This window comes from Diaphorina citri, unplaced genomic scaffold (genome assembly GCF_000475195.1).
Source record: "Diaphorina citri unplaced genomic scaffold, Diaci psyllid genome assembly version 1.1 scaffold1103, whole genome shotgun sequence".
NCBI lineage: Eukaryota > Metazoa > Arthropoda > Insecta > Hemiptera > Psyllidae > Diaphorina > Diaphorina citri.
The window spans coordinates 5,113-18,629 of record NW_007378532.1 but is presented as its reverse complement, the minus strand read 5'-3'; the positions used below and the strand labels follow the sequence as shown (position 1 = coordinate 18,629).

The 13,517-nt window shown below is 33.8% G+C and overlaps 1 protein-coding gene across 2 annotated transcripts in view; it reads right to left on the bottom strand.

The window, feature by feature from the left end:
- LOC113469493 overlaps positions 1-12,638 on the bottom strand; it is an 82,115-nt gene extending 69,477 nt beyond the window's left edge. For both annotated transcript variants that reach the window (XR_003392885.1, XM_026827256.1), the window contains exons 1-2: positions 11,302-12,638; positions 10,777-10,868 (exon numbers count right to left, since the gene is read on the bottom strand). The gene's annotated coding sequence lies outside the window, so the exon portion shown is untranslated. The remainder of the gene's footprint in view (positions 1-10,776; positions 10,869-11,301) is intronic.
- Between the last annotated feature and the right edge of the window lie 879 nt (positions 12,639-13,517).

The following is a 13,517-nucleotide window of genomic DNA, read 5'->3' as shown; positions in this document are numbered from 1 at the left end:
AAAAAGAAGTCATAGGTAAGTATCTTGTTTGTTTATTCCTCTCCCTGTTTAAGAAGTCTCTTTAATCGCTTTAAGGCCTACTTCGAGAGAGATTTTAGTTAAAGGACTTCCGATATTAAGAGGTTAAGATTTTCTACTTAACCCACTCCAATCGGCTAATTAAAATTTTCCACCCTCCATATCCCCTCTCTACACTTACCTCTTTATCTTCCCCTACTTTGCTTTACTCACTTCCCCTACTTTCCCTTCCTATCCTGTAATACTAGAGGTTAAGATTTTCTACTTAACCCACTCCAATCGGCTAATTAAAATTTTCCACCCTCCATATCCCCTCTCTACACTTACCTCTTTAACTTCCCCTACTTTGCTTTACTCACTTCCCCTACTTTCCCTTCCTATCCTGTAATACACGTTCCCTCCCAAACATATCGTCTTATCTTTACCAGAATTATAACTAGCTCCTCGTGTTATGCTACCTCTTCCTTCCCTATTCATCCTTTTTTTCCTCTCCTCATTTATTTCGTCTTCCTTTCTCTTCTCCTTCTTTCCCTTTATTTCTCTTTGTGTTCTGCCTCTCCTTCCCTCTTCTTTGCATTACCTTTTCTTTCTACTCTCCTTCCTTTCATCTACTTCCTTCCGTTCATTTTGTATATCATCGTTTTCTTTCTCTCCTCTTTTCACATCTTTCTTCTGCTACTTCTCATTTTTTTATTACCTATCTATTTCTCTCTCCCTCTCTCTTAGTCTTTTTGTACATCCTGTCTATTGCCAATAGCAGGGTGTCTACCAAAATGGAAAAATAAAATTAAAGATAAGGTCTTGGCATACGGTTCCTTCTATAAAACCTCTGCTGCTTGCTTTCTCGAGTTTTTTCCCTGTAGAAAGAGAGAATAAAAATGTTTTATGGCTTCTGAATAAATTCTAAAATAGACCAAAAATACATCCAGGAAAGTAAAATATGTAATGGAGTCAAATTATTGTGATTTCTCAACAATATTAGATTCCTACACGGTTCTTTAGTTTTGTCATTTATAAATTGTTGAGCAATAGAATTTCATTTTTCTTATGTAAACAAATTTTTGTTGCTGTGATGTGATGTGAAATATTCTAACAAATACATATTTAAAAAATCTAAAACTTCCCCTCCTTCACAATTTATAACAGTGTAGAAGAAACGCAACGCAAGTGATGCCATTCCTTTCATATGTATGTCCTTATGTTTTACCTACTTAACTGATAAAATTAGTGGAGACTCCAGGCAACCAAAGATTAAACATTTCAAAAAAGTAATGGAAGAAGATAATATAATAGATTGTTCTTATTCCTTTCTTACAGAAGTTAAATTCGTCCTACCTATAAAATCTATTAATCCTTAAGTTAATAACTTTCAAACCACGTTGCAAAGAATGTGCTCAGCAACTCTCAGCATTTGACGCCTAAATGAACCTCTGCAGTTATGCAGCTCAAGAAATTCAATTATAACTTGAAATTCTTCGAAAAATCTTCGTGTAGAAAATTTGTATGAAAACGGTGTACAAAACGGTGTTTTGTAATCCATTTAATTGAATGCAAATACTTAGTTCAAACAATATCCACTTGATTTTCTTGCTAAAAAAAAAGACATAGGTAGCGGAATCAATCTCGAAAATATTATGTAAAATCTCAAATCAAATTGGTAAATTGAGGATACAATTCCAGGTATCACCTGGGATTGAACCCACGCCTCTTTATCGAACGTTTTGTCTACTACACCAGCGAGACAATGGACAGTGGAGAGATAAGTTTGTCCCTTGTGAGCAGAAGAAACTTAAGAGAGTAGAACAATATCACGACTAATGGTAATGGGTTTATAATATTTCCAATATTCGGAATGTCTGGCCAGTCTTGTCAAGTGAGGATTCCAGACAAAAGGATAAAGATAGGAATGTACACTGAATACTGAGCAGACAGCACATCAAGTAATAGCTTGTTAATTGTCACAAGATCACAAGCAAAGCAATAAATTACTGAAGATGTAAAAGACTCAGAGACAACACCACTACTAATCTCTCGCTACAAGGTCATCAGGTTTGGAACGCAGACCGTAGACTCCCACTGGATAAAGGTAGAAAGAAGGCTTTGTGCACGTTCACTACATATAATCGTCATCCAATGGTAAATGATTCCCAAAAAGAGATCTGGTTCTTGAATTTTTCATACACAATGTACATTAGGTACAACTTAAGACTATAGCTTTATACATAAACTACAAAGAAACAGGGAATTTTCTCTTTACAAATTGGTAAAAATATCTAAAAATCGTACAAGAAATGAAAGGTTTGAGAATTCAATACAGAAAAGCATCGTGTGTGATTGCATTCAGTGACCGCGGCCTTAGAAGATCGTACAGAAAGTATCATTCCCTTTTGAAGAAGTCCCCACGCCTGAAGCTCAGGTATTCACTCAATTTAATAGTACTTCTAACTTGAATTCTCATAAAAGTATAAATTAGATTGTTTATACGTAATATTCTACACAATGGCAATGGCTTTAAACTCTTCGCAGTGCATTTTATTCCTTCTAACGATGCACATCGGTCATATTGGGTGGGTTGTATGAGCAGAAACCGATTCAACTTCAGATAGATTCATAGGTAGGTGTATCTACTCTCTACTCTAGAGAGAGGATGATATTAAACTCTACTTGTTTCATAATTTTATTTATTATTTATTCAAATTAAGTAATTGGGTGGTGCTAGGGAAAGAAAGGTCTTAAATGTGCCTACGAGTGAGATCAACCTAGGAACCTAGTATGCGTACTTATACTACTTATATGCTTTTGGCATCTACTTTAACATTGTGTGCGTGTGCATGGAATGATGTAGGTACTTGTACATAAATATTTTCTGTTGGTGTTTAAAATTTTTAGGACCGGCCGCAGGCGAAAATTTTGGTTTCATCAATTATTTGCGGTAAAAAAAGAGCTGAAAAAAATTTGCCTGAGATCGAACCCATAGCTGCGAATATCGCGAACAAAAATATTTTCTGTTGGTGTTATGGCATCTCCACTAACGTGTATCTGTAGTTATAGAGCAGGTATGCGTAACTGTACAAACATAATAAATATTTTCTGTTGGTGTTATGGCATCTCCACTAACGTGTATCTGTAGTTATAGAGCAGGTATGCGTAACTGTACAAACATAATGTAGGTACACATATTTTCTGTTGGTGCTTTTGACATCTCCACTAATATCTACTTATTATAAACCATAAACTGGTGAGGTAATTTTTGCATTGAAGTAAAATGTAAGTGGTTTTGATTTGGTAGAAGTTTAATGTAGGTACATATAAATAAGCTCTTCACTAGAGTTATTTTCCTGGAGAAATAAAAGAAAAAATCTTGGAGCATTTTTGAATTTTAACAACATTAAGGCAAAAGTAAAAAGGGAGAAGACGAAAAGGGAAAAAAGAGTAAAAGTTCCCTCAAAAGTTTCCAAACATCCAGATGGTGTAGAACTTTTGTGAAATTTTATTTTAACTTTTACCCATTTATCTTTTATACTTTTTGAACCTTTTCAAAAAAAATTAATAGGGTGGCTTGATACTATACCCACTTGGAAGTACCTAAATCTAGAAAAAAAGGGGGAAGTAATTTCAAGCTCTGACCAATTAACTACCCACCTATTATTATTTTTAGACACTGACATTACAAATTACAAGACCCCAACTAAAAATATATAACTAGAATCAAATGAATAAGTCTTTGTAAATAAAACATTTTTATTACTAATGTTTAGATGTTTTATTGAATAAAATATTGCAGTCCTCTTTCTATGTATAGTAAAATAAGCAAATTTATTGCCTGAGGCAATCCCTCCTGTCCAACGAAAGGCTAATCTATCCATGGGTAATTGGGTACAAAAAAAATATTTTCATTATAATAAGAAGAAAAAAAGGGGTAAAATGTAACGAGAAAAGAAGATAACTTATCTTGAATAAATATGTAAAACTAATGGTCTCAACGGGTTAAGTGACGCAAAAATGTACAGTATGTTTCAGACATGTTATCATCCAACTAAAACTAATATAGGTAGGTGGTGTTCACTCTGTTGATAAAGAAGAATCACCGAGTGAGTGATAATACGAGCAAGGAGGTATAACGCATCGCACAATGAAATTGTTGGGAGAGACATGGCAACAGCGTAAATAATATATTTGTATAACCAATATTGTGGATTGTGGCCGATGTGTAAGTAAAGTATATAAAATGTAGGGGAAGAACAGAAGACAGGGTCACCCGTCATACTGTCAAGATATTCCTTTTTATTTTCTGTTTCCCCTATATTTCTGTGTGTTTTTAGCTTTAATATTATATTTTCCCCTTATTTGACTGATATAACACAATTGAACATACAAAATATCTACATGAGAATATAACAGTTAAACAGTTTTATCTTTGCATTCACGTGTGTTGTGCGTCAGGAGCTATCGTTTTCTTTTTTAAAAAATAATAAAAAAATATATACATCGCGTGTATATTTTGGAAGACGCGATTTTTTTAATATAGAAAAAAATATAATAATTTTGCGATAAGTTGAAGAAGAATTTTGCTAAGAGGAAGAAAAGGGAAATGTAAATAAATATTAAAATCCAGGTCATACTCATACAAAGGCTTCACACAATCTATAAAAAAAAAATGGGAAAGAAACGGAGAGTGTTTGGTGTTTTATTTTAGTTTTTCACCCTTTCATGTTTATGTCCAGACTAAGAAGAATTTTGCTAAGAGGAAGAAAAGGGAAATGTAAATAAATATTAAAATCCAGGTCATACTCATACAAAGGCTTCACACAGGGGGTTTCAAAAATATCACTTCAGGCCTCGAACTTTCTGTTGGATGTTAAACCTAGTCTTTCAAATATCTGAGGACAAAATTTGACGATAGTATCACATCGCTCAAAAATCAGACATATCCATGGCAGATACAATACTTAGTATCCAATATCCATACATGGCAATTTAATTATTATTATTCGTCTAGGTGAAAACTTAATGAAGTAAACATAGCGAGTACATCGACACAAAGTATCAAGTGGTATCATGCATGGCATCATTGAGAAGAGAGTTGAGGTTATACTTGAGTGACTAAGTAATGCCCGCTGAGTGAGTGCATTCAACATCACACTATATTCAATACAGTGACTGCTATATGAACATTCAGTGAGGCCGTTTCTAAGACTAAGTTCAACATTAACAACGAAAGAACTTCCTAAAGCTTCTCTTACAATCATTTAGCGGACTCCTGGTGTAGTATTTTCAGAAAAAGTAGAAACATAGCTAGACTGTTATGTCATTTGCTTCATTACCTATTTGGTAACCTAGGTAATATAGGCATACTTTACTTTCACGTACCAGTTTCAGTCAAGTCCTTTATTGGAATGTTTTCACACCTTGGCAAAACATTGAAGAGGAGCTGACTGCAATCTATCTCATAGATTCTACAAAGTCAAGGACCTACAGGATTCCTGTGAAACTCTGTTGAACTTCCATAGCGCTAAGGAGAGTCTGGAAATTAAAGTCTCACGTGAAGATAATGAAACTTGTTCATCTCCATTCATTCACACAAGATCCATGGCATGAACAGCAGTGAATGTGTTATCAGAGAGGTAGCTTCATATATCTGGATGAAATCTAAACATTCTCTTGTCTTCTCCGCTGCTTCATTGATTGAACTTTTTATGCGTTCTTTCTCTATATTAACTTGAAGTAGATTTCATTCTTTGTTGCTCCAAGCTTTCTGTAAAGTAAAACTTGAATTAAAATTGTAAATATATATCTACACCGTAAGCCCAGTATAGAAAGTAAATAGGTATAGTAAGTATCTACACACTATTTACTCTTTGCCTGAACTGGAAACATGTTGTCTTAAATGTATATGAGTCATCTGCGATTCTGGCAATCTCAAGAGTTATTTATTGAAACTTGATCAAGAGGAGCACGAATGTCTACGTTTGGCCATCGATTCGCCAGGTTGAGAAAACAGTGAAAAATGCGGAATTTCTGAACCATGTTACAGTGTACACTGTCATGAATGTAATTTCTAAAAGAAACAATCGCTTACATTCTGTAGGGCCCTCTTTTTTTTTTTTTTTTTTTTTTTTTTTTTTTTTTTTTTTTTGTAAATATTTTAAAATAATAGAAAGCTGAATAATTTTCCTTGTGTAGCATATACTGAGCATTCAAATATCCTGTGGTGACCCTTTTGAACTAATATTTATATCAGGTCCGATTTCAAAGGGGACCTTTTCTATCCCATCTTTGGTTACCTACTGACTTCACATGTTTGCATTTCATTTCGCACTTTTTTGCCCTATTAATTTTTATTTGCTGATAAATTTAACACTCCTTATTCACTTTTTGCCCTAGTGAGGATTAGTTTATCAAGTAATATTATTGATAGATATTTGCTTAATTATTTATTTTATTATTAAAATATTTTGTTTGTGCATTTTGTTTTTTTGTATTGTTTTAATAGGTATTTATGTTTATTTGTATTATTTTATATGTTTCCACATCGTATAATTCTAAAATTTTCGCGACTTATGTACATAAGTGCTGTGCCTCAACACCTTAAATGCAGGCCTGAGATGAACCTCTCTATCAATAGTAGTTGTAGAGTTTTGTAGCTCAGAGAGTTTCCAAGGCGAACTCATTATCAGACACATAGGGAAACAATTTAAGGGGTGAGTGACGGGTATCAATACCTTTTTTATGAAATGAATTCTCACGCTCCCCTACCTCCATTTAATTTTTTCTTCTACCCTTCCGTCTGTAGCTACAGAATGGACGTTTTTTGCTTCTCTTCATCTCTAGAAAAATTATGAATAAAATAATGAAAATCGTGAAAGTTGACAAGTAGTGTAGCTACAGAATGGACGTTTTTTGCTTCTCTTCATCTCTAGAAAAATTATGAATAAAATAATGAAAATCGTGAAAGTTGACAAGTACAAATACGTATTCTTATGTGTAATATTATAATTCGTTGCAAACTTTTCTTCTCTTCCCCTGCTATCCCAACAGTAGTGGATCTTGTTATCCTCACATTCATAATTTGCCACTCAAGAACATTATAGAAAGCCTGTATTATGGACCGGGCCAGCCCTTTGCACAGAAAGTTACAATACCATTTTGAAGCATATGGCCTTTGATTTGAATGGGAATTTGCTTTTTGTCCCTTGCCACATTCCAATTCCTTGACAGTCGAGTTGAAATTCTAGTCCTGCTAAAATAATAAAAATCATACCCAGTTGCTTGTAGATTAAGGTAAGTAATTCCCATTCGAGGTGTATCAGCATGGAAAAAAGATCACTATGAAGACATTACAGGGTCAACTAGTTGTCCAAAGTAAATAAAACTGACACCGCCTTGAAATGTCTAGCACTTTACATTCTCCCACAAAGGTAAGTACCATACCCTCTACCCATCCTCTTGATTTCAATATTCTGAATACACAGTTGCGGTTCCACTGCGTCAGATTTCTAGTCTAACGACGTGGCGGGTAATCCTAATATACTTTGTGATTCATCCGATGTAAAAATTCGGAAGCAATGTACAAACAATTGGTACAATCTTTGCTGATTGTGCGACATTCATGGTAAGACTAGAAATCTAATCCAGTCTTACCCAATGAAACCGAGACCTAAGTTTAGGCTACAAAATTATTGACAGGAGTTATGTACCTTGGTGCTCCTACTTTTTATGTACATACATTTATTTTGTATAGTAAATATACCTAATTAAAAACCTACCCACAAATGAAGTCAGTAGACATTTTTGATGATATACCTACAAGTGGAAACTCATAACCTACACTGAAACTCATATACTTGGCGTAAAAAAATTATACGTTTGGCGTGTTGCTTATCTTATTTAGACAATCTTGTTGAACATTTTTTTACTTTTTCTCAAGCAAGTAAAGCTGTGCTTTCAAGTTTTCAAAATAGCTAAAAACTGAGCTCGCAGGAAGCTAGAATACTGTTTTATTTGAGTAGAAAATAATAACAGATTACCTAAATGGGGTAGATAACAATGCCTTTACAAAGGATGCAAATTTATATGACAGTGGAAATTTATATGACAGTCCCGACCTGAGATTTAGGAAAAGTGGACTGTGAAAGTTATGATTCAAAGTAGTAATTGTAGTAGTTGTCGTTACAGGTTTCTATCCGATCTTTTTAATGTTATCTAGGATATCTAGGTCCCCATATAAATATATCTATTAAAACCACTATGCAAACATTACAAACCATGGCGTATGGCATAATCATCTTTTTCAATCACGTAGATTACTACCAATATAGCTCTAATTTTCTTCATACTATTTCAATTTAAAACATTTGTCTATATTTTACATATGTATATTGCCCATATGTACTTTTTTCGAAAGTTTTCAGTTTCTACTTAACCCAGTTATACGTAAGTGATTGACCATCACCTGATCTTGATAGCTCTTTTTCTCTTATGTGCCTATGATTACTTGACTTATTATTATTTTTCAGCAAAATATCTGCTGCTATATCGACAAGGCAATATTAGTCGATCCACACGTTTGCTCCATTAAAATTGCAATATGGGATATATGAAAATGTATTCCTATGTAAATTCTATGCATAATCAGAAATGGAGTTGGAGAGGATAAAAATGTGTTTTCTGATGTCATCATTAACACTTTGTTAGTTACTGTAGGTGTTGTACACATGTCGCTCTGTTTGCTTATGATTACCGAGACTGATATACTGATACATATCATTGTTCTCATTGTATTTTTTTGTCACAATAATACGAATATAAAGTGTATTACCTCTGTTGTTTCCTTCTTAGAACATCAAATTTTCCTCCTTACACCATTTTGTGACGGCTAACATAGGCTAGTAGGTATCTAAACATGAAAGTGTATTCGTTAATGTTCTACGAGGATAAAATATTGCATGCTAACCGAGAGTATTTTGAATAGTTCTAGTTTTCTCCGTCCACATCTTTTTTTTCAAAACGAGCATTGTGCTACTGTTACCTAGAACGTGCTAGTTTTTCATAACAGAATCTATAAAACGTCCCAGGAAAAAAGTTGAATATGTGTAGGTACATACTTAATATGAACTAAAGGGTGAAACAATTGACGAGGACCACCTACATTTTATAATCTCATGTTAGCAAAGTATCTGCAAAGTGCTTATTATACCCTACTTACTTTTACCTTACCTACTTAGGTATTCATGTTTGGATGAACCTAGGTACCCACACAGCTCCGGGGGGTGCCAGTCCACACCTCTGTTGTTTCCTTCTAAGAACATCAAATTTTCCTCCTTACACCATTTTGTGACGGCTAACATAGGCTAGTAGGTATCTAAACATTAATCTGCTAGAACGAGTTTAAAGTTACAAAAGACAGGAATTAAACATTCCGAAAATATTGAATATTCTGATGAGTAATGGGATCGGATTGATGAAAAATAGTTTACTTAGCCAAAGATATACATGGGTACCTACGGACTATACAGATAAAAAAAAAAAAAAACTGAGAGGTTCTTTGAATACTCCTAATGAAACTTAAATAGCCCGCTATATTAAAGAAGTATTCACAAAAATGAAAACCAAGTCATCAACCCATTCGGTATTTAAAAACTGAAGATGAAAATCAATAAATTTCCGATCAAAAAAGAGAGGCAAAAAACAAGTTGAACTTGGTTAAAAATGTTTTGATGTAAGCTTCAGATGTTGTTGGAAGATTAAGCTTGTGGCTTTGCTTATTTTGATAATCTCAGATATTGGACCATTTCAGTGAGCTTGGTCTCATGAACCTCTGTGTTCCAGATCTAGTATACGAGTAAGTACAAGTAGTGCTTTATTTAGACTGTCAGCTTAGAACAATCTGTTCCATTATGCGATTATGACTACCATGAGCAGATGAACACCTATTTCAATATCTTGGGGCAATTAAAATTGTATGTTTTGAAAACCATGTGCCAACCTGCTAACATGAAAGAGAGGGTGAGACTCTTGAGGTCCTCCTGGTAGTCTTCAATATCCGAATTAATGTTAATGACAATAGGACATGTTTCACCAATGAACAAACAAAATACATGTTGGTAACTAGGTATCTAATATTATGATAGGTATTCGAAGTCCTTTCTGGGGACATAGAGGCTTAAATAAAACCACTCACATAAATTTGTGTTTTTTCTGCAGCACGTTTGGCAATTTCCCCGGTCCCCAGAGTCTTCAGTTACAAGTGGAGACCTTCGCTCATGAAAAACATATAACTTCTCATTCAAGCAATATACATTATAGGCAATAATATGATTACTTGTGTAGAAATACCTGATGGTGAATAAATGAAGTCAAGCTGGAGCGAAGAATTTGTTGAGGAATTTATTTTAAGATCCTCATTCTTGTACTTCTCTCTTCATTATGAAAAGACTATTATTGAATTGAGAACAGAGCGTGGTGAAATAGAGAGAGCACCACAACGCAGCAAATACCTAACTGCACAATATTTTTGTTACCAACAACAAAACCGTGCCACTTGAGTCGCGATCAACGGAGAATGATGACATTATAGGACGCGTATTAGATAGAATTGAGAACAAAAATTTCGTATTAGATTCTTTCTATGAAGCAGACAATCACTCTCACGCAGAAAATAAGCCACCGAGATTTTTGTTCCAAGTTGACATCGTGAACTTAGAAACTCACAAGAACTTTCTACACCTACCTACATCTTTCTATGACTCTTTAACTCACGTGTTTTATGATTTGCTTCAATTCCATGGAGTTATGAGACAAAGGCAAACTGGATCTTGGGCAGTTGGTCAACGATGGAATACCCCCAATAACTGTAAACAGCAGAAAAATAATCATCAACAGGTTACAATTACATATTATGCGATAACAATGGAAAAATTACAGAAGTAAGATATTAAACATTCCATGATAAACAATAAGCAATTGTACACAGATTAAATTCTCAATGAAGGTAGGAACTCTTCTAATAGCAACCAATGAATTTGATAACGCTTCTAAGATCTCAAGGACTCTAGTGACTAGTGGAATGATGTAATAAGATCTTGTGCATTACTATTATAATGCCAGTGCTGGACTCAGCAGCCTCTTGATCAATGACGTGTTTGATGATAAGTCTGAATCGGATTAAAAAATAACCCATGACGTGATTCATTCCTCATTGCTAAGATAATTATATGCACAAGCTTGGAAATTCAATAAAAGAATAACGTAAGTGGGTATTGACTATATATTATGAGCTCTTACCATTACAGCTAATTCAAAGGAATTGTTGACGACCAAAATGTTGTACTGAAGCGAAAACGACCAAAATACCCACGTGCCAATGTGGTGACTTTCAATGTGAGTGGCCTTTGTATCATCTTCCGTCTTCATAGAATGATCTGAAATTACAACATGAACCTAATAAATTGTGACTTTACCTAATAAGTACTAAACAGCCCTAATATACTTGTACATTACCTGGGAGGTTGATAGTGAATAGTGATCGTAAGACTTTGGACTTACTCTTGCGTTAATAGTTGTCTTTAACCAAACTTCTAATGAAATACATGTCATGGAAATGAAATACTAAACTGAACAAGGTGCTGATAACATATGGATAGCTAAGATCCATACTATTGAGAATGGAAAGAAGAAAGGAGGAGCAATACGGAACACCAGGCTGGTAAACCAGAGATAATTGAGAGCGCGTGTTGATGCCTCCAGTGTATGGATGCTGGGCTTAGGCAGGTGATCATTAGGTTGGCTACACGGTACACCTTGTTCAATAGAGTCAACAAAACATCTTGCTTATTATACCTACTGATCAGAGTAATAAATTATATTGCTTTTAACCCTATCAAATGAACATTGTACACAAGTTTTTCCTTGAGGGTGCGGAATATTTGATGTGCTTTTGAAGGTATCTACAGAAGATGTCTTTTGAGTTTTAGGTCTATTTTTTTCCTCTTGTTTCTAATCTAGAGTACGGTCAATCAAGGATTTTCAATTTAACCAGTTGGTGTTTGCCCTCAAACCTCATTGCTAACTTTGCAACGCTTCTATGTATATCAACGTACTTGATTGCTAATGCAATTCCTTTGCGAGGTTAAATGCCGATAGTATCCATCAGATCTTTTTCAATCCAGCACAAACAGGACTTGCCCAAGGTAACTGTATATCTTAGTACAATACTGGTATTGCCGTAACCCAGCAGTGGCGAACTTTTTTTCTTGGCTAATTAGTCGCATGGTGATTGGTTGATATCTTAGGAGTACAAAATTGTTGATGAAATTGTCATGTATTATTTATTAATCTAATGTTATGAGTTATGATCTTTCAAATTTAACTCTTTTTCATGTGAGAAAACTTGTAGATCGGTTTGGTACAGTACCTATATCCCACATATACCTACCTCTTCTCTGCCAAGTAAGTAGTGCAAAATGACTTAAAATCATGTTTGAGCCCCACCTATAAGGTGCTTCCCCTTTCTAACCTGTCTCCTGAGTCTCCTTCTTATAGAATCTATGTAGGTTGTTACCTTTCTTCTCATTGCACTCAAAAGACCTGAAAGTATCTCTCTATAAGTTCTCCACTGACCTCAACAGCCTGGGATAAGTTGTTGTTTTATTTATATCTAGGTATTACCTACAGAAATATTTATAATTATTTTTAAATAAATATTTTAATGATCGTAAATAATTACAAAACAATATTGTATTAAATTAGTGTTGTGAATTTAATTTTAAATAATAAAATTTATTTATTTTTACCCATAAAAAAGTGTTATTTTAGTTACTGTGTAATTTTTTGTTCATAGTGAAATTATTATTTAAAAAAATATATATGTTTTTGTGCCAATGTTGGGATATACTTCCTATAGCAGGTTTGTTGGTTACTGTTTACTTAACTAATATGCCCAAGCTGTTTTTCTTGTCATTATCATTATTATTTAATTAATAAAAACTTTTACTTAATGGGCAGATACTTAAAAAAGTTCTATAGATGTTTTTCCCCTCTTTAAACTAAGTGCTAAAAAAAAAAGCTACCTTTATTTTAGAAATTTAGATGAATCCTTTCAAAAGATGTACTCATATTCAAGACCTATGGCTAATCTCCTCAAAACATTTTTCATTTTTGCCTTCTACATAGGTACCTGTTTATTTTATTTTATTTTTTTTTTTTAACTTAAAAAAAATATGCTTCCTCTATTTACAGGCCTACAAAAAGGTCTGTAATATTCCCTGATATTACAATGCTATATGTCAGGACTCAGGAAGTACAATGAGAAAATCATGAGAAAAAAAATGTACAAAGAAGGGATTTAATCTTTACAATCATAGTCAACCACTTACTAATGGTTTAAAATGGATTGGAACAATGATTAACAATCACTCAAAACGTTATTTACAATTAAAAAAGTTAAATATTTTCACAATAGAAAACTCTTGACTTGAAGAAAGAGGCAATCTCAAGAGTTA